This window comes from Eschrichtius robustus, chromosome 3 (genome assembly GCF_028021215.1).
Source record: "Eschrichtius robustus isolate mEscRob2 chromosome 3, mEscRob2.pri, whole genome shotgun sequence".
Lineage (NCBI taxonomy): Eukaryota > Metazoa > Chordata > Mammalia > Artiodactyla > Eschrichtiidae > Eschrichtius > Eschrichtius robustus.
The window spans coordinates 11,875,177-11,893,347 of NC_090826.1; the positions used below are offsets into that span (position 1 = coordinate 11,875,177).

Genomic DNA, 18,171 nt, shown 5'->3' on the forward strand with positions numbered 1-18,171 from the left:
CGAGTCGAGGGCCTGAACTGACTCGCTTTTCAAAAAACTCGCTTCCTCCTTTCTTACCTCCGCCCATCAGTTACCTCGCAGGGCCCCAGCCCTGGGCGGTGCAGGCGGGGTTCAGCGCCCTGAACCTGCCGGAGGGTGAAGAGGGAGGCGGCGGCCTCCCCAGGAAGGGGCGGGGGAGGGGGGAGGCCGGTGCACCGGCTGGCCAGGTGAGCTCCTCACCAGGTAAAGGCGCGGCAGGCGGGCCCGCTGAGCTGAGCCGCCGGGACTGGTAGGGAATCTCTGCTCTTACTTAACGCTTAAAACCCGGACTCCGGGCCGAGACGCCCCTCCCCACCCTACCCGCACACATCCAATTCCCGGTCCCCCGCGGGGGGGAAAGGAGTCAGGGCCCTGTTCCCTCCCCCCACCACCACCCCGGTTTAGCCAACTTCATGCGGCCCAGCGCCCCCGGCCCGCACTCCTCCCCCAGCCGACCAGACGGAGCGGGTGTCCGCCCTCCGCAGCTGGGGCTCGGCGCCGCGGGCCCCTGGGTGGAGCGGACGGCCGGGCTTGGCGGAGAGGGTCGACTGGTGGGCGGTGCCTCTCGGGGCCGGAGGCCGCTCGGGGCCGGCACCGCCCTCCGCCTCTCGCGGTCCCTCCCTCCGGCACGCCGGCGCCCAGCGGCCGCGCTTCCTGCGTCCCCATCCCGGTCCGAGAGCGGGCTGCGCGCTCTCCGCCCCCGCGCTGCCTCGACCGAGCTTCGCCGGAGCCCCCAGCCCCGGGATCGCGGCGCCCGAAGGAGGCAGCCTGTGGGGGCCGGGGTCGTGTAGCCCCCAGCCCCCGGCCGCCCGACCGAGACCGAGCTGGACCCGCCGCCGCCCCGGTGAGTCTGCGCCTTCCGCCCCGCCGCGCCCCGCGGAGGGATTGTTCCCCACAGGGCCCCGGAGGGAGTCGACGGCTGTCTGGGTCTGTCTGTCCGTTCGTGTGAGAGCTTCCTGCCCGGGGTCTTCGGCGGGAGGACTGCGTACTCGCATCCTCTGGAGCCGCGCCGGGCCAGTGAGGGACCACCCGGGTCCCGGGCATCGCGCTGAGGCCAGCTGGCTTCGCCTGGGGGAAGGCAGCCGGCCTCCGGGCCCCCTGTTGGCGGGGACAGGTGCCATCCGCCTGGCGGATTTCGAACCCTTGGCCAAAGAGGCACCTTCCCTCCGTGCTTAGAGCAGAACTTCTCAGTAGGTCCCAGGAAACCACCCGGCGCTGCCCGAAAGAGCCCTTTCCCCCATCCCTTATTCCTTTTCGGAAAGGGAGACTTTTAAGGGATTTAGATTCGTGTGTGTGTGTGCGCGCGCGCGCGCGCGTGTGTGTGTTAGGTACTAGAGTCAAAGGGTGAGGAATCGGGTGTGAGCAATGGGGTGTAACTCAGGTTTCTTCACCTAGTAAAATGGGAGTGATAACCTCCCGGGGTGAGGTGGGGCGTTCGTGCCTGCCGCAGAGCAAGTATCAATACTACTCAGATCCAAATCAGATCTCTAGTCTGCGCCCTGAAGGGAGCCCTGTGGCCCGGAATGCCAAGTCTGATTAAGAGGGATGGGCACTTTCAGAACGAAATCTTTCCTAGCCAGGGGACGAGGGTGCAGGAAACCTGGACGTCCCTACGGTTTCCCGGGCCCCGCCCGGATCCTCCCAGGTGGGTAGCGGCCACCGGCATTTGTGCAGCGCTCCGAGAAGCTGCGACGGGTCCTCGCTAACTCTGCGGGTGGTCCAGGAGCTGGGAACCCAGGTGTAGACGGAGCGGGATGGGCGGGGCCGGAGCCAGCCTGGCGGGAGGCAGGAGAGGGATTGTCCTCTAAGGCTGGCTTCTGGCTTTCGTTCTGAGGGGGGGGGTCACTTCGAGGATGGCCTTCCTAGTGAAGGGTCGGCTCTGGGACCTGTGACTGGCTTTCACACTTTGGAGACGTCACACAGGGATCTTGACCTAAGTTGATAGGGCCAAATGGAATTGGGAGGGGGCCCCTTTCCCTCCAAATGTGTCCCTCCCCAGCTTGCCAGAGCTATCGCCCAGATTGGGAGAAAAGGCAGAAGAGGGAGAAAGGGGAGGAGACTGGCTGGGCATCTGTTCCTCACAATGTCCTGAGCTGCCAGTGGTTCAATGATTAGAGCCTCTTGAGTATCACAGAGGCCCAGGCCGGCCCCCCGGGGATACAGGGCCAAGGGGCCTCAGAGAGTTCCCAGCCTAGTGAGCAGTAAATGGCAAGTGTCGTAAAGAGGTGGCAATATAGTCAGACCCCACCATTCGCTGGCTGTGTGACCCACAGTGTCACTTTGCCTCTCTGAGCCTCAGTTTCCTCATCTGTACAGTGGGAATGATAACCTAGGGTGAGGGGGGACATTCATGCCTCACACACAGCAAGTACTCTGTAGGAAGCTATGGTACAGGGTTAGGGAAGAACAGAAGAAAGAAAGTAACTCAGGGTGAGGCATGCCAGCAGGTCCTGCTAAGAAAAGAATGTTGGTATATTAAACAGTGAAGTGGAGTCTCTCAAGGGGAGAGGGTAGGAAGGGTGTCTGGGCAGATGGAACAACACAGGCAAAGGCATGGAGGTATGAAGGTGCACGAGGTGTGCTGGACTGAGGGAGGTGCTCAGGTAGTGGCAGGTGGGTTTGTGGGAGGATGCAGGGAAGTGAAGGGAGTGGAGGGTCTGGAGTGAACTGGACCGGAGAGGTGGGGCGAGGTCATCACAGGTGGGACTTTATTCAGTGGACATCTTAGAACCGATCCACAGATGTTGACTGTGTGCCTTCTGTGGGCCAGGCACTGTTCTAGGTGCTCAGTATACATCGCTGGACAAGAAAGACACAAATTCCGTTCAGGTTCTTTAAGCAGGAGAGTTATCTGATCCTGTTGCTGTGTTAGGAACATAAATCTGGCTGCATGGAAGTTGGATGGGAGTTTGGAGAAGGTTGCTAGGGGAGAGGAGGCTGGCCCACAGGCTGGTGGGGGCATCAGGAATGAAGAAGCTGGCTTGGCACCCCACACAGGAGGCAGAGATTAACAGGTGGTCTTGGCATGTGACCACTGGTCAAGGGGGAAGATCTGTGGATTCAGTGTGAGGCTCAGACTGCCAGCCTGTCCTCTACCAGAGCAAGGTGGTGGGACCTTGGCAGGGCCCAAGCCCCTCCAGCTGCGGCTTTCCAGCTCTCTCGCTCCAGAAGTCACGAGCCGCAGGAGCGTCTACGTCTATGCGAGGAGTGGCGATGCTGGAGAGAGAGCCAGCAGCCCACCTCCTGTTGGCATTTGCAGTGGGCAGACTGTCCCTTTGGGGGGCTCCTGTTTTCCTGGGTCACGGTTCTGGTAAATGTTCTTCCCTCCCTCTGCAGGGCTGGCAGTAAAGCCCTCAGAGCTCTTGGGCTGGAGGAGACCAGAGCTCCAGGACCTTTGGCTCTGGGCTTCTCATTCGAGGGACTGAGAAGAGTTTTCTCCCTAAGTGCCAGGAAAATTCCCTCATCTCAGATGCCTTCTGACTGGGGACGTGGTGAAGGGTCTGCTTCCGGCTGCTGGCTTTTGCTTTCCCTTTTGTTGTGTCTGCTCTGAAGTTTAGAGGAGTTTTTTATTTGTTTGTTTGTTTTGTTTTGTTTTTTGCAATTGACAGCTGTAAGAGTATCCTTCTCCTGGTTATAAATCTCCTTTACTTGGAGGTGAACCATGCATGGCCTTTCACCTGCCACGGGAGGACCCTAGAATGTCCTCTCATTTGACAAACAAAACTCAGAGAAGGGAAGGAACTCACCCAAGGGCCCACAGCAAGTCAGCAGCAGAACCGGATCTAGGTTCCTCTGCATTATCCCAGGAGACTGGCCACATTCAAGTCAGAGACTTGTTATGGGCCCCAGGTTAGTCCAGGGTGGGAGGTTTTCTCAACATCTGTCTTGCTCCTCCCCAGTTTGGACAGGTGGCCCTGTTTAGCCTGGTGATTTTTTTTTTCCTCCTTTCTTCTGGATTGAGCCTTTGGTGCACCACCCACCATGCTGGGAGCTCTGGCTCCACGGAGAAACAGGTCACTTGTTTGGCTTTGCCTGCTCCAGGCCAGACTGCCCGACCCCTCCTGGACAGCTCCGAGACGCTGGCCTGAGGTCGTGCTCTGGGGATCTCTGCTAAGTGCCTCAGGCTGATCGTCAGGTCCTCCCTCCCCTCAGCCCCAAGCCCTGTGTCAAGATGCTGGGCTGGCCCTCGCCATCTAGTCTGTGTTGTTTACTCGGGCTGAGCAGCTGAAAGTTTCCTTATTCTCTCTTGCCCTAGATTTCTCAGACATAGCAGCCCTTAAACCTGAGTGCTGGTTCCTTTAGCTCTTAGAATGTTGGAGCCAGAAGGGACCTTAGCCATCCGAAAGTCCACTCCATTTGTTTTACAGATTGGGAAATTGAGGCCCAGGGAAAGGGGAAGGGAAAGGACGGGCCTGAGATCAGAGCCGGGGCTAGAACCCAAGTTTCCCGATTCTGTCTTGAATGATTTTGAGGATGGTTCTTGAAGAAAAAACAAAACAGAGCACACTTCTCCTCCAAGGGCCCCTTTCTCCCTATACTCCACACTGCCAGGAATTTGGGGGGTACCCACAGTCACACGTCCAGAGGGAGTAAACGCTGGGGCCCCCGGAAGACAAGGAGTATATATATCTTGATATTTTCAGGACCTATCTCTTCAAACTGACTTTCATGCCAGGGACTAAACTAGTGATTAAACTTACTTGCTGCTCCCTGAACCCTACTTTATCATGTACCCCTGGGTAGACAGGCTCTTGAAGTTATTTCCTCCCCCAGGTTACAAAGGAAGTACATGCTGATTGTAGAAAACTCGGAAGGAAAACATCACGATATGCTGCTGACAACCACTGTCGACACGGTGGTGTCTTATTCAGACTTTTTTAGTTTGCTTGCTTGCTTGCTTGCTTGCTCTGCTATTTCATATCCTAGTTTTCCAATTCATCATGATGACGTGTACTTTCCCCACGTGATGGCTTTTTCACACCGGTTCTAACCTGCCAGTCTCACGTGCTTCTACCATCTGATGGCTGGAAGGTACTTAGGAGGCCAGAATTTTGTGGCCAAAATCAGAATGCTCCAGTAGCCCAAATTCTGTAACGCTATGCAAATTACCACTGTGGGACTTCAGGGGGCCACTTCTCGGGCCACTGTCACCATGGCTGTTGGGGAAAGGCTGTGTTTACCAAATCTAATGCAAACATTGATTCTCAGTGAGCTTCTTAGAAATGGAGGACATCAGCCATCAGGGGTGGGGTGGGTGCGATCCCAGGATTATAGGAGGGAGGGAGAGAGCTTCGTTTCTTCTGGTCTTTTGCTGTGTTGGTTTTAACCTAGCCAGGTGCTTCCACCCTGCTGTTATCACCCCTTTCCCCAAATCCCCCCAGGACTAGGCACTGGGGTGGCAAGTGCAGGTCCCTCGAAAAATCAGAATTTGGTTTGCTTGTCTCCAAGCCCTACCTCTTGGAGAGGCAAAGATGGCAAACATGTGCAGAGAATTTGTTACCGACTCAGGTGATAAGGTCAGTCACCCCACCCTGGGGACAGGATTTCCTGGCGTCTCTCATCCTCTAACAGGATTGAAGCCTTGCGAATGCCATGTAAATTGTCAATACTAGACGTGATCTTGGAGACTTCCCTGGTGGTCCAGTGGTTAAGACGCCACGCTCCCAATGCAGGGGGCCCGGGTTCAATCCCTGGTCAGGGAACTAGATCCCGCATGCTGCAACGAAGATCCCGGGTGTCGCAACTAAAAACCCAGCTCCAGTTCACTGGGGTTTTTTTCTTGTTTTATTTTTTTAAGATTTTTTTTTTTTTTTTTTTTGATGTGGACCATTTTTAAAGTTTTTACTGAATTTGTTACAATATTGCTTTTGTTTTATGTTTTGGTTTATTGGCTGCCAGGCATGTGGGATCTTAGCTCCCTGACCAGGGATCAAAGCTGCACCCCCTGCATTGGAAGGCGAAGTCTTAACCACTGGACTGCCAGGGAAGTCACTCACTGGTTTTTATATGGTGATCCTGGGAAACTTGGGATTCCTTGGATGGGTCCCAGAAGCAACTCAGGGGTTTGTGGGAACAGGGCTGAGTGGTGGGAAGCAGGGCCAGCTGGGAAGAAACTCTGCTTACAAATATTAAAGATGTCATGGTGCGAAGGATCCCTTTAAAGAGATTCTGCGACTTTAAAAAGAAAACGAAACCGCTGCTGGTCTAGCCACCTCGATTCTTAGAAGAAGAAACTGAGGCCAGAAAACAGAGTAACTGGGGCCTGTGCGGGGCAGGTGAGGGCTCTCAGGCCTCACATTGATGAGGGTCTTCAGATGAGGCACTAAAGTCAGTATCAGACAGAGCTCCTGGCTGGAGACACACGTTGGCCCTGCAGCCTGCGTCTCCTCTGGGCCACACTGGTATGTGCGCTAGGAGTTCATGTTTATCATCAAGCCTGTAACTGTCGTGCCAGTGGTCCAGCTTAAATTGCACAATGCACAAAACAGTCATTTGTTCAATGCCAGCATTTAAAACACATCACAGGGTTGGTTAAGCCTGTTTTGGCATTTCTCCTTTTTTTTAATGTCCCCAGAGCTTCCCTAATGGAAACATCCTACAGGCGATGGGCCCAAGGTCACTCAGCAAATCTTGGCAGAACCAGGATGAGAATTCACCATGGTGAGAGAGGTCCTTTTTTAAGATCGTGGTCTCATAGGATGTATAATTCTGGATGCCTCCAGGAGGTTCTGCTATTTTTTCTATTCAAGATGTAGAACCACGTGACTCTAATGCTTGGTGAATTTTTTGTCTTTGCCACTTTTTCCTCTTCACAGCTGGTCTGGGAGAGAAAAGGAGAGACAGAATTTCTTTACCCTTGTTCCACATTTTCCCCACCTTCACTGGCCGGGCTTGTGTTGGTTAGGGTGTGGACATGGTTTCCCGAAACTTGGGCATGGGGGGACTATGATAAAAAACAAAACATTCACACTTTCAGACTCCATATATTACAGCTTCATTAGCTTCATTAGTGTGGTGGGTAAGGATTATATATTGGAGTTGCCTTTGGGTAATTGTTTTCAAACACTGACAGATGCAAATTAGACCATGGGGAGTGGGGAGGAAGTTGTCTTTGGCTGCCAAGAGCTGCCATTTTAAACGAATGTGCTGATAGTGTTGTGTGCTGGTCACGGAGCTGGTGGGGACCTGAGAGGCCAGCTCCGCCCCCCTAGATGGGCCAGTGGTCCCGGGAGCCACCGTTACAGTACAGCTGACCAGTGGCAAGGAAACCCAGGAGCTTGGAGGAGTTGGTTTAACCCAGACTTGGAGAGTGAAGGAAGGATTTTTTTTTTTTTAATTTTTATTTTTGGCTGCACGCAGGCTTTCTCTAGTTGCGGCGAGCTGGGGCTACTCTTCATTGCAGTGCACGGGCTTCTCCTTGCGGTGGCTTCTCTTGTTGTAAAGCACAGGCTTCAGTAGTTGCAGCACGCGGGCTCAGTAGTTGTGGCTCGCGGGCTCTAGAGCACAGGCTCAGTAGTTGTGGTGCACAGGCTTAGTTGCTCCGCGGCATATGGGATCTTCCCAGACCAGGGCTCGAACCCGTGTCCCCTGCATTGGCAGGCGGATTCTTAACCACTGAGCCACCAGGGAAATCCCAAGGAAGGATTTTCAGAAAGGGCGAAGTCTCAGCTGAAATCCGAAGGGCGGGCAGAAGGTCAGCAGCTGTGCCTGGCAGAGGTGCAGCCTGTGCAAAGGCCCAGCAGCCTAAGAGAGCTTAATTCACATGGGCTGATACTAGATGTGAAGGGCAGGGGTGGCAAAAACCATTTACTTGATTTCTTTCATTCAACCAGTATTCACTGAGTTCACTCTACAGGTCAGGTGTTCAGGGTTTTGGGGGGAAATGTTCCATAAGGGAGACTCAGTCCCTGCTCTCCTGGAGCTTACACCGTACTGGGTTGGGGGACGGGGTCAGTACATTAGGAAACGAACAAGGGAACTAAACCAATAACCATATCAGGCACTGAACTGAAATCTTTGCCGCTTCCCCACTGCCTGCAGGAGCAAGTCTGGGCTAAGCCCCTTCGCTTTCAAAGCTCTAAAGACTGGACTCTTTAGAGTTTAGACTCAGTTTACCTTTCCAGACCCATTCCGGCTGCCCCGATCTCTCTCTGCACCCCGGTGCTTTGGTCAGAAGGAACCAGGAACCGCTTCCCACCTCACTTTCCTCCCCCACCCATAGCCACGATCTTTGATGACTTTTCTGTCTAGACTGTTCTCTGTCCCAATCAAAACTAAAAGCAAAACTTGGAGAGGTGAAGGGCGTTGTGCATGACCCTAGTGTACGTATCAAAACTAAGAAATTCACATTACTGCTGGCTAAACGACAGACTTTACTGGAATCTCACCAGCGTTCCCACTGTCATGTTTCTGCTCCGGGATCTGGTCCAAGACACCACCTTGCGTTTAGTTCTCCATCCCCTCGTCTCTACTGATCTGTGACCGTTTCTCAGTCTTTCCTTGAATTCCGTGACCTCGAGAGCTTTGACGAGTACTGGTCAGTGTTTTGTAGGATGTCCCTCACTTTGGGTTTGTCTGGTATCTTCTCATGATTAGACTGAGGTTTGAGGTTTGGGGAAAGAATACTGCAGAGGTGAAGTGTTCTCATGACATCATGTCAGGATTTCCACCATGTCAGCATGACTTATTGGGGGTGTTAACCTTGATCCTTTGGTCAAACTCACGTTTGCAAGATTTCTCCACTATAAAGTTACTCAAGCCCCTTTTTGGAAGAGGCTTTTAAAGCATGGTAGTAAAATGTCAAATTATAAAATAAATTCTTGAAAGTGATTGATAGATTGGGCTTCTAAAGTTAAAAAAATGTTGATATAGTAAATATTAAACTGGAGCAATATTTGCAACACATCCAGACAAGGGGCTGTTTTCTGGACACATAGAGGATCTCTTCCAGTCAGTAAGGAAAGGCTAAATGCCCTAGTTAAGAAATGGGATAAAGGAATAGATAAAGAAGATGTGGTACATATATACAATGGAATATTACTCAGCCATAAAAAGGAACGAAATTGGGTCATTTGTAGAGACATGGATGGACTTAGTGACTGTCATACAGAGTGAAGTAAGTCAGAAAGAGAAGAACAAATATCGTATATTAACACATATATGTGAAGTCTGAAAAAATTGGTATAGACCATCTTATTTACAAAGCAGAAATAGAGTCACAGACGTAGAGAACAAACGTATGGATACCAAGGGGGAAGGTGGGATGAATCGGCAGATTGGGATTGACATATATACACTATTGATACTATGTTTAAAATAGATAACTAATGAGAACCTACTGTATAGCACAGGGAACTCTACTCAGTGCTCTGTGGTGACCTAAATGAGAAGGGAATCCAAAAAAGAGGGGATATATGTATATGTGTAGCCGATTCACTTTGCTGTACAGTATAAACTAACACAATATTGTAAAGCAGCTATACTCCAATAAAAATTTTAAAAAAAGAACAAATGCCATTGACCCATAAGCACATAGGAAAAAAAAAAACCCAACATTCAACCTCATCATATTAAAGAAAATGCTAATTAAAACAATGCCATCTTTCACATATAAAATTTTAAATGTTTTGAAAAGTTTAAAAATTTTAAGCTAAAAAAAGGAATGCTGGGCTTCCCTGGTGGCGCAGTGGTTAAAAATCCACCTGCCAATGCTGGGGACACAGGTTTGAGCCCTGGTCCAGGAAGATCCCACATGCCGCAGAGCAACTAAGCCTGTGTGCCACAACTACTGAGCCTGTGCTCTAGAGCCTGCGAGCCACAGCTACTGAAGCCCGCACGCCTAGAGCCTGTGCTCCGCAACAAGAGAAGCCACTGCAATGAGAAGTCTGTGCATCACAACGAAGAGTAGCCCCTGCTCGTCGCAACTAGAGAAAGCCCCCGCGCAGCAACAAAGACCCAACGCAGCCAAAAATAAATAAATAAAATAAATAAATTTATTTTTAAAAAAAGGAATGCTGATATGGGGAGATGGTGATTTCACAAACTCAGGGAGGGAATGCAAATTGGAGGACATTCTGAAAATGCATGTCAAAGCTTTAAGAAAGGTAGCTGGGAGCTTCCCTTCCCTGGTGGCGCAGTGGTTGAGAATCTGCCTGTCAATGCAGGGGACACGGGTTCAAGCCCTGGTCTGGGAAGATCCCACATGCTGCGGAGCAACTAGGCCCATGAGCCACAACTACTGAGCCTGCGCGTCTGGAGCCTGTGCTCCGCAACAAGAGAGGCCGCGATAGGGAGAGGCCCGCGCACCGCGATGAAGAGTGGCCCCCGCTTGCCACAACTAGAGAAAGCCCTCGCACAGAAACGAAGACCAAACACAGCCAAAAATTAATTAATTAATTAATTAATTTAAAAAAAGAAAGGTACCAGTTTCAATACTAGGAGTTTATCCAGAGGAAACATGATTGTATAAGGAGTTAGTTTCAACAGTTATTTTTTTTATAATAGCAATAAAATTAGAAACCAACTGTGTGTCTGGCAGTAGAGGATTGGTTGTATAAATGATGGGTCCTCCATGTACTGGAATATTCCTCAGCCACTAAAAATTATAGTTTAGATGAATTATAGTTTAGATGAAAATATAGTTTAGATGAAAAATATAGTTTAGTGCAGAATTGTTCATTATGTATCAAAAATTTCAAAGGTCACAAAAACATACTGCAGTAAGATCTCATTTTTGTAAAAAATAAAAAAGTGTGTTTGTTTACAAAACACTCAAAGTCTGAACACCATCATAGATATTATCAGTAGTTACGGACGGTGGGGTAATGGATGATTTTAATTTTCTTTCTGCTAATCTAGATTTATTAATTTTTGTTTAATAAACAGGCAGTATTTTTATAACAAGAGAAAATGTTTTACTGTTAAAAATCTCATAGGTAAAATATGTAGGAATAAACCTACCTAAGGAGACAAAAGACCTGTATGCAGAAAATTATAGGACACTGATGAAAGAAATTAAAGATGATACAAATAGATGGAGAGATATACCATGTTCTTGGATTGGAAGAATCAACATTGTGAAAATGACTCTACTACCCAAAGCAATCTACAGATTCAATGCAATCCCTATCAAACTACCACAGGCATTTTTCACAGAACTAGAACAAAAAAATTTCACAATTTGTATGGAGACACAAAAGACCCCGAATAGCCAAAGCAATCTTGAGAACGAAAAATGGAGCTGTAGGAATCAGGCTCCCTGACTTCAGACTATATTACAAAGCTACAGTAATCAAGACAGTTTGGTACTGGCACAAAAACAGAAATATAGATCAATGGAACAGGATAGAAAGCCCAGAGATAAACCCACGCACATATGGTCACCTTATCTTTGATAAAGGAGGCAAGCATATACAGTGGAGAAAAGACAGTCTCTTCAATAAGTGATGCTGGGAAAATTGGACAGGTACATGTAAAAGTATGAAATTAGAACACTCCATGACACCATACACAAAAATAAACTCAAAATGGATTAAAGACCTAAGTGTAAAGCCAGACACTATCAAACTCTTAGAGGAAAACATAGGCAGAACACTCTATGACATAAATCACAGCAAGATCCTTTTTGACCCAGCTCCTAGAGAAATGGAAATAAAAACACAAATAAACAAATGGGACCTAATGAAACTTCAAAGCTTTTGCACAGCAAAGGAAACCATAAACAAGACCAAAAGACAACCCTCAGAATGGGAGAAAATATTTGCAAATGAAGCAACTGACAAAGGATTAATCTCCAAGATTTACAAGCAGCTCATGCAGCTCAATAACAAAAAAAGAAACAACCCAATCCAAAAATGGGCAGAAGACCTAAATAGACATTTCTCCAAAGAAGATATACAGATGGCCAACAGACACATGAAAGAATGCTCAACATCCTTAATCATTAGAGAAATGCAAATCAAAACTACAATGAGGTATCATCTCACACCGGTCAGAATGGCCATCATCAAAAAATCTAGAAACAATAAATGCTGGAGAGGGTGTGGAGAAAAGGGAACACTCTTGCACTGTTGGTGGGAATGTAAATTGATACAGCCACTATGGAGAACAGTATGGAGGTTCCTTTAAAACCTAAAAATAGAACTACCATACGACCCAGCAATCCCACTACTGGGCATATACCCTGAGAAAACCATCGTTCAAAAAGAGTCATGTACCACAATGTTCATTGCAGCTCTATTTACAATAGCCAGGACATGGAAGCAACCAAAGTGTCCATCATCAGATGAATGGATAAAGAAGATGTGGCACATATATACAATGGAATATTACTCAGCCATAAAAAGAAATGAAATGGAGGTATTTGTAATGAGGTGGATGGAGTTAGAGTCTGTCATACAGAGTGAAGTAAGTCAGAAAGAGAAAAACAAATACAGTATACTAACACATATATATGGAATCTAAGGGAAAAAAAAAAAAAAAGGTCATGAAGAACCTAGTGGCAAGATGGGAATAAAGACACAGACCTACTAAAGAATGGACTTGAGGATATGGGGAGGGGGAGGGGTGAGATGTGACAGGGTGAGAGAGTGTCATGGACATATATACACTACCAAATGTAAAATAGATAACTAGTGGGAAGCAGCCGCATAGCACAGGGAGATCAGCTCGGTGCTTTGTGACCACATAGAGGGGTGGGATAGGGAGGGTGGGAGGGAGGGAGATGCAAGAGGGAAGAGATATGGGAACATATGTATATGTATAACTGATTCACTTTGTTTTAAGGCAGAAACTAACACACCATTGTAAAGCAATTATACTTCAATAAAGATGTTTAAAAAAAAAAATCTCATAGGTTTTTTGTGGATCCCCTTAGGGTTACTACTAGGTAAGGTGCTTTGTGAGCTGTAGAGGGCTTTGCAATTATTAGCCTCTATTCCAGGTGATTCTTTTCCCATTTTTAACTTTGAGCATCTGGGTCTCCCTTCCTAGCCTTAGGAAGCTGAGATAGGAGCAAGGCGGGAACCACAGCAGCTCGCTGATCTGTCTGTTATAGGTTGAATGTTTGTGTCCCCCCAAAATTCATATGTTGAAGCCCTAACCCCCAATGTGATGGTATTAGGAAGCAGAGTCTTTGCAAGATGATTAGGTCATGAGAGTGAGACTATCCTCATGGGATTAGTGCCCTTACATGAAGAGGAAGAGAGAGAGAGATCACCAAGGAAAGGCCATAAGAAGACAACGTGAAGGCTGCCATCTACAAGCCAGGAAGTGGGGCCTCACCAGACACCAAATCTGCCGACACCTTGTTCTTGGACTTCCCGCCTCCATAACTATAGGAAATAAATGTCTGTTGTTTAAGCTCCCCCCGAGTCTATGGCATCTTGTTATAGCAGCCTGAGCTAAGATACGACCTCCCAGCGTTATGATACACACATATATATAGGTATGTATATATAAAACTTGAAGTGTGTGTGTGCTTTACAAACAGTAAAATGTACCCTTTTTCATGTATAGTTCTGTGAGTTTTGGCAAACACAGACAACTGTGTAACCACCACCATGATGAAGATATAGAAAAATTTCATTAACCACCCCCCCAGATTCCCTCATGCTGCCCCTTTGTAGTCAACCCCTCTGCCACCCCTGGCCCTTAACAGCCAATCATGTTTGCTGTCCTCGTAGTTTTGCCTTTTTTCCAGGATGTCATGGAAGTGGAATCATACAGTATGAAGCCTTTTGAGTCTGGCTTCTTTTACTCAGCGTAATGCACATGAGATTCCTCCGTGTTGCATTTGTTCCGTTGTGTGGATGTACCATGATTTATTTATTCTTTCACCTTTTGAAGGTTATTTAGATTGTTTCTGGTTTGGGGTGATTATGACTAAAGCTGCTGTAGACATTCACATGCAGATTTCAGGATGAACATAACTTTCTCATTTTTCTTGGGCAAATACCTAGGAGTGGGATTGCTGGGTATGTATGGTGAGTGTATATTTATCTTTATATGAAGTGGCCAAACTTAGAAAGTTTCATGCTGATGATCCAAGGCAGGGAGGGGGGAAGAGAATGGACTCTTATTGAGCACCTACTGTGTGCCCCACACAGAGCCAGGAGTTTTACACACATAGCCTCAGGCAATCCTCAGCACAGCCTAGGAAGTAATGGGCTCTGGCCCCCCTTTACAGGTGACCCACAGAAAAGGCAATTTCACATGATCTGACCTAATAAATGCAGAACTACTCTCTTTGACTCTGGGGGCAGCCAAAGGGGTGGCCATGATAGGAGACCGTCTAGCCTCCATGGTATGTCCTTTACTTCTGCCCACCCCCACATTGTTCTAGCATTTATACATCTTTATCACCTCCAGCCTAGCTCAGAGTCCATTTGCTTGAGTGTGCACCCCTAAACTTCCATAAGAAGGTTTTTCCCAGCTCCTACTTCCAGGACCACAGCTGTATAGGGACCTAATAAAATATTAATAACACCCTCCCCTCCAATGCGGAACTTTAATGACCTGTGTTGAACACCCAGTAGAAACCATTTGTCATCTCTCCTTGAGTGATATTTTGCCTTTTCCCAACTGATGTGGGTTCAGCTCTGCCAGGAAGTAAGTTGACTTTTTCCCATTGGTGACCTCCCCCTTCCCCATGTCACAGGAGAGGAAGTAACGATGGGTTATGTATAGTTCTTAACTTAAGTAACTTTTTATTAACTTTTTGTTTAACTAGAAATTAATTTAATTGGAAAATATTTTTATACATGGTAAAAAAAAAAAAAATCAAACAGTATAAAAGGACATCCAATGAAAAATGTAAATCTCCCTCTCATCCCAGACCCCTAGTCCCTTTTCCCAGAGAGAGCCATGGTTCATAATTTCTTGTATATGCTTCCAGAAATTTTCTGTGCATAGAATGATGCTTGTGAACACTGCTTTTAGATATTCTCCTGATAATCAAAACAATAAAGTATTATAGTTGTCTGGATCATTATGAAATTGTTGGGTAATTTTAGACTTGTAATAACTCATATAAGGATCCTCAGAAGTGGGTTAAGGACCCACTAACCACCTGAGATTTTCTGTCTGAACTTCCATCTCTGCTTTTTTCTGTGGAAGGTCCGTAGCGTTCATCAGATTTTTAAAGGGGTCTATGCACCCAAAAACAAACAAACAAAAAAAAGGAAGGGACTTCCCTGGTGGCGCAGTGATTAAGAATCCGCCTGCCAATGCAGGGGACACGGGTTCAAGCCTTGGTCCGGGAAGATCCCACGTGCCACGGAGCAACTAAGCCCGTGTGCCACAACTACTGAGCCCACGCGCCTAGAGCCCGTGCTCCACGACAAGAGAAGCCACCGCAATGAGAAGCCCGTGCACCGCAACGAAGAGTAGCCCCCGCTCGCCACAACTAGAGAAAGCCCACAGGCAGCAATGAAGACCCAAAGCAGCCAAAAATAAATTAATTAATTTAAAAAAAAAAGCTTTAAAAAAAAGGAAGGAGCATGGCCAGTGCCATAAGAGAAGCAACCTTTTACAGATAAACAGTAGATAAATGGGTAATTAGCTGGGGGGATACAAGTTCTGAATTTACAGATCGTTGGTGCTTAATTTTGTGGTTGGAAGTTGATGGAGCCATAGGTTGAACAGGGGAGTGTGCCTGGCTGAGCCACCAAGGATGAAATTCGTGGAGTTCTTCAAGCCCTGGGTGTTTCTGCTGACTCATCGCACGTGGGGAAGTATGTCGGTGTCCTGAGAGCACTTGCATGCTCCTGCCCAATTACTGGGAACTGGGATGAAGTTGCCCAGTTACTGGGAGATCCTCACCGAGAAGAGCAGACAAACTTGCTTCCTACAAGAGAGTTTCAGGCTGAAAAATACTCAAAAAGAGTTTAGGGTAACTCCTGGGAGGCAGGGCCATATCCGGTTGGTCATGAAAGTCAGGGATGTTTGGGGAAATATCCTTCATGGGGTCCATATCCTTGATGGAGTTGTGGGGCAGGGGGGCAACCCCAGTCTTCCCATCACCCCTATTTTGGGCTGGTTGGCTGGCCAGAGGGTCTGACCTTACAAGGTATTTCTAATATTAGAAATGTTAAATATTCGTAGCAAATGTATTTACATGTATTAACCCCTAACTCATTGATCCTCATAACAGTTCTACCACATGGGGAAACTGAGGTCGGAATATGCCAGCTACCATGCAAACATCTCCCCAGCTTCAGAGACTTAGTAGGTCACAGCCTAATCTGTTGGGTGGGGGAGGTAAGATCCCCCCCACCCCGCCGTCATTCAGGGCTGCTGGGGACTCCCCCTACCTCCTCATCCTGCCATGCTGCCGCCTTGTGGGTCTCAGCTGAAATGTCCCCGTCTCTGAGAGACCTTCCTTGATCACCTTGTCCAAAAGACCATCTTCCCCCTTTACTCTTTCCTATTCTGTTTCCTTTTCGGAACATCTCTTGTTAATCCATCCCTCCACGTGTTTGTCTCTTTCAGTAGAAGAGAAGCTTCATGAGAAGAGGCTTTGTCTTGTTCATGCCTGTGTTCATCGTGCCGGGCCCCCAGTAGTTGGTCAGTGAGCGTTTGTTGAATGAATGAATGAATGACGTCAGCAGAGATTTGTTGAGACTTTATGATGGGCATAGTTCCGCGTTCAGGGTTTGAGGAGTCCCAGAGAAATGTAAAAATGCCCTGAGGCGGTGGGCTTCCCTGGTGGCGCAGTGGTTGGGAGTCTGCCTGCCGGTGCAGGGGACATGGGTTCGAGCCCTGGTCTGGGAGGATCCCACATGCCGCGGAGTGACTGGGCCCGTGAGCCACAATTACTGAGCCTGCGCATCTGGAGCCCGTGCTCCGCAACAAGAGAGGCCGCGATAGTGAGAGGCCCGTGCACCGCGATGAAGAGTGGCCCCCGCTTGCCACAACTAGAGAAAGCCCTCGCACAGAAATGAAGACCCAACATAGCAATCAATCAATCAATAAATCAATCAATAAATCTTAAAAAAAAAAAATGCCCTGAGGCGGCGATCAGAAGAACACAGGTATTAAGTCCTGCCTGCTTAACTTTTTTTTTTTTGTTTTAAGATTTATTTATTATTTGGCTGCGTCAGGTCTTAGTTGTGGCATGCGGGATCTTTCGTTGCGGTGTGTGGGCTTCTCTCTAGTTGTAGCGTGCGGGTTTTCTCTTCTGTAGTTGTGGCGTGTGGGCTCTGTAGTTTGCGGCATGCAGCCTCCCTAGTTGAGGCGCGCGAGCTCAGTAGTTGTGGCGCGCGGGCTTAGTTGCCACGCGTCATGTGGGATCTTAGTTCCCTGACCAGGCATCGAACCTGCGTCCCCTGCATTGTAAGGCGGATTCTTTACCACTGGACCACCAGGGCAGTGCCCTGCCTGCTTAACTTTAAATTCAGTTAAAAAGAGAAAGTAGGAAGGAAAAAGACTCCCTCAAGACATCCGAGAGCTGCCGGTGACAGTTGGCTAAGACAGAGGTCCTGCATTGACAGCTCAAAGGAGAGCTGCTTCCTGCTGGCTGTGGGGAAAGGGGAATCAGTTGGATGTGGAACCAACCAGGATGCGAGGCCTTCCTGGTTAGCTGGGGGAGGGGAGGAAGCCAAGGCAGAGAGACTCACAGTGTGCAGAGATGGGGAGGCAGACCTACGTGACCTCAGGGGTGACTTCAGGACCGTTTCCCTCCCTCGGACGTGTCCCTGACGTTGCACTGATCTTCCTTCTGGGAGAGAGCACGTTTTTATCCATGCTGGAATCGTTGGTGCCTGGTACAGGGCCCTGCACACAGTGGTCACTCAAGGAACATGGGAAGTAAGGTTGAGCGGGGCAGTCCACACCCTCCCGGGAGATGGGACTTTGCCCTGTAGGCTCTGAGGGACTCCTTTGACGTTTTGACAGACACAGTGGCTGGAGGGTTGGCGTGGCTGCACTTACAGGCTGAGAAAGCCTTAGAGAAGCAGGTTTTAGTAATTCTCGCAATCAACCAGGCCTGAGGAATAGGAGGGAGATGGTTAGGGCAGGAAGAATCACTGCAAAGAAAGGCTTTGAGAAGGAAGAAGAAACAAGTTTGGGGACCAAGGGAATGTGGAAGTGAGCAGGGGCTGCAAATGCCCATGTCTAAAAGGATGCAGCAGTGGGTGTTAAGGAGAGAGTCTGGCC

General features: G+C 48.5%; 1 protein-coding gene across 1 annotated transcript in view; it reads left to right on the top strand.

Annotated features, from left to right (window-relative positions):
• The first annotated feature begins 640 nt into the window (after nt 1-640).
• TMEM51 (transmembrane protein 51) overlaps nt 641-18,171 on the top strand; it is a 50,724-nt gene continuing 33,193 nt past the window's right edge. The window contains exon 1 of the mRNA XM_068538934.1: nt 641-862. The gene's annotated coding sequence lies outside the window, so the exon portion shown is untranslated. The remainder of the gene's footprint in view (nt 863-18,171) is intronic.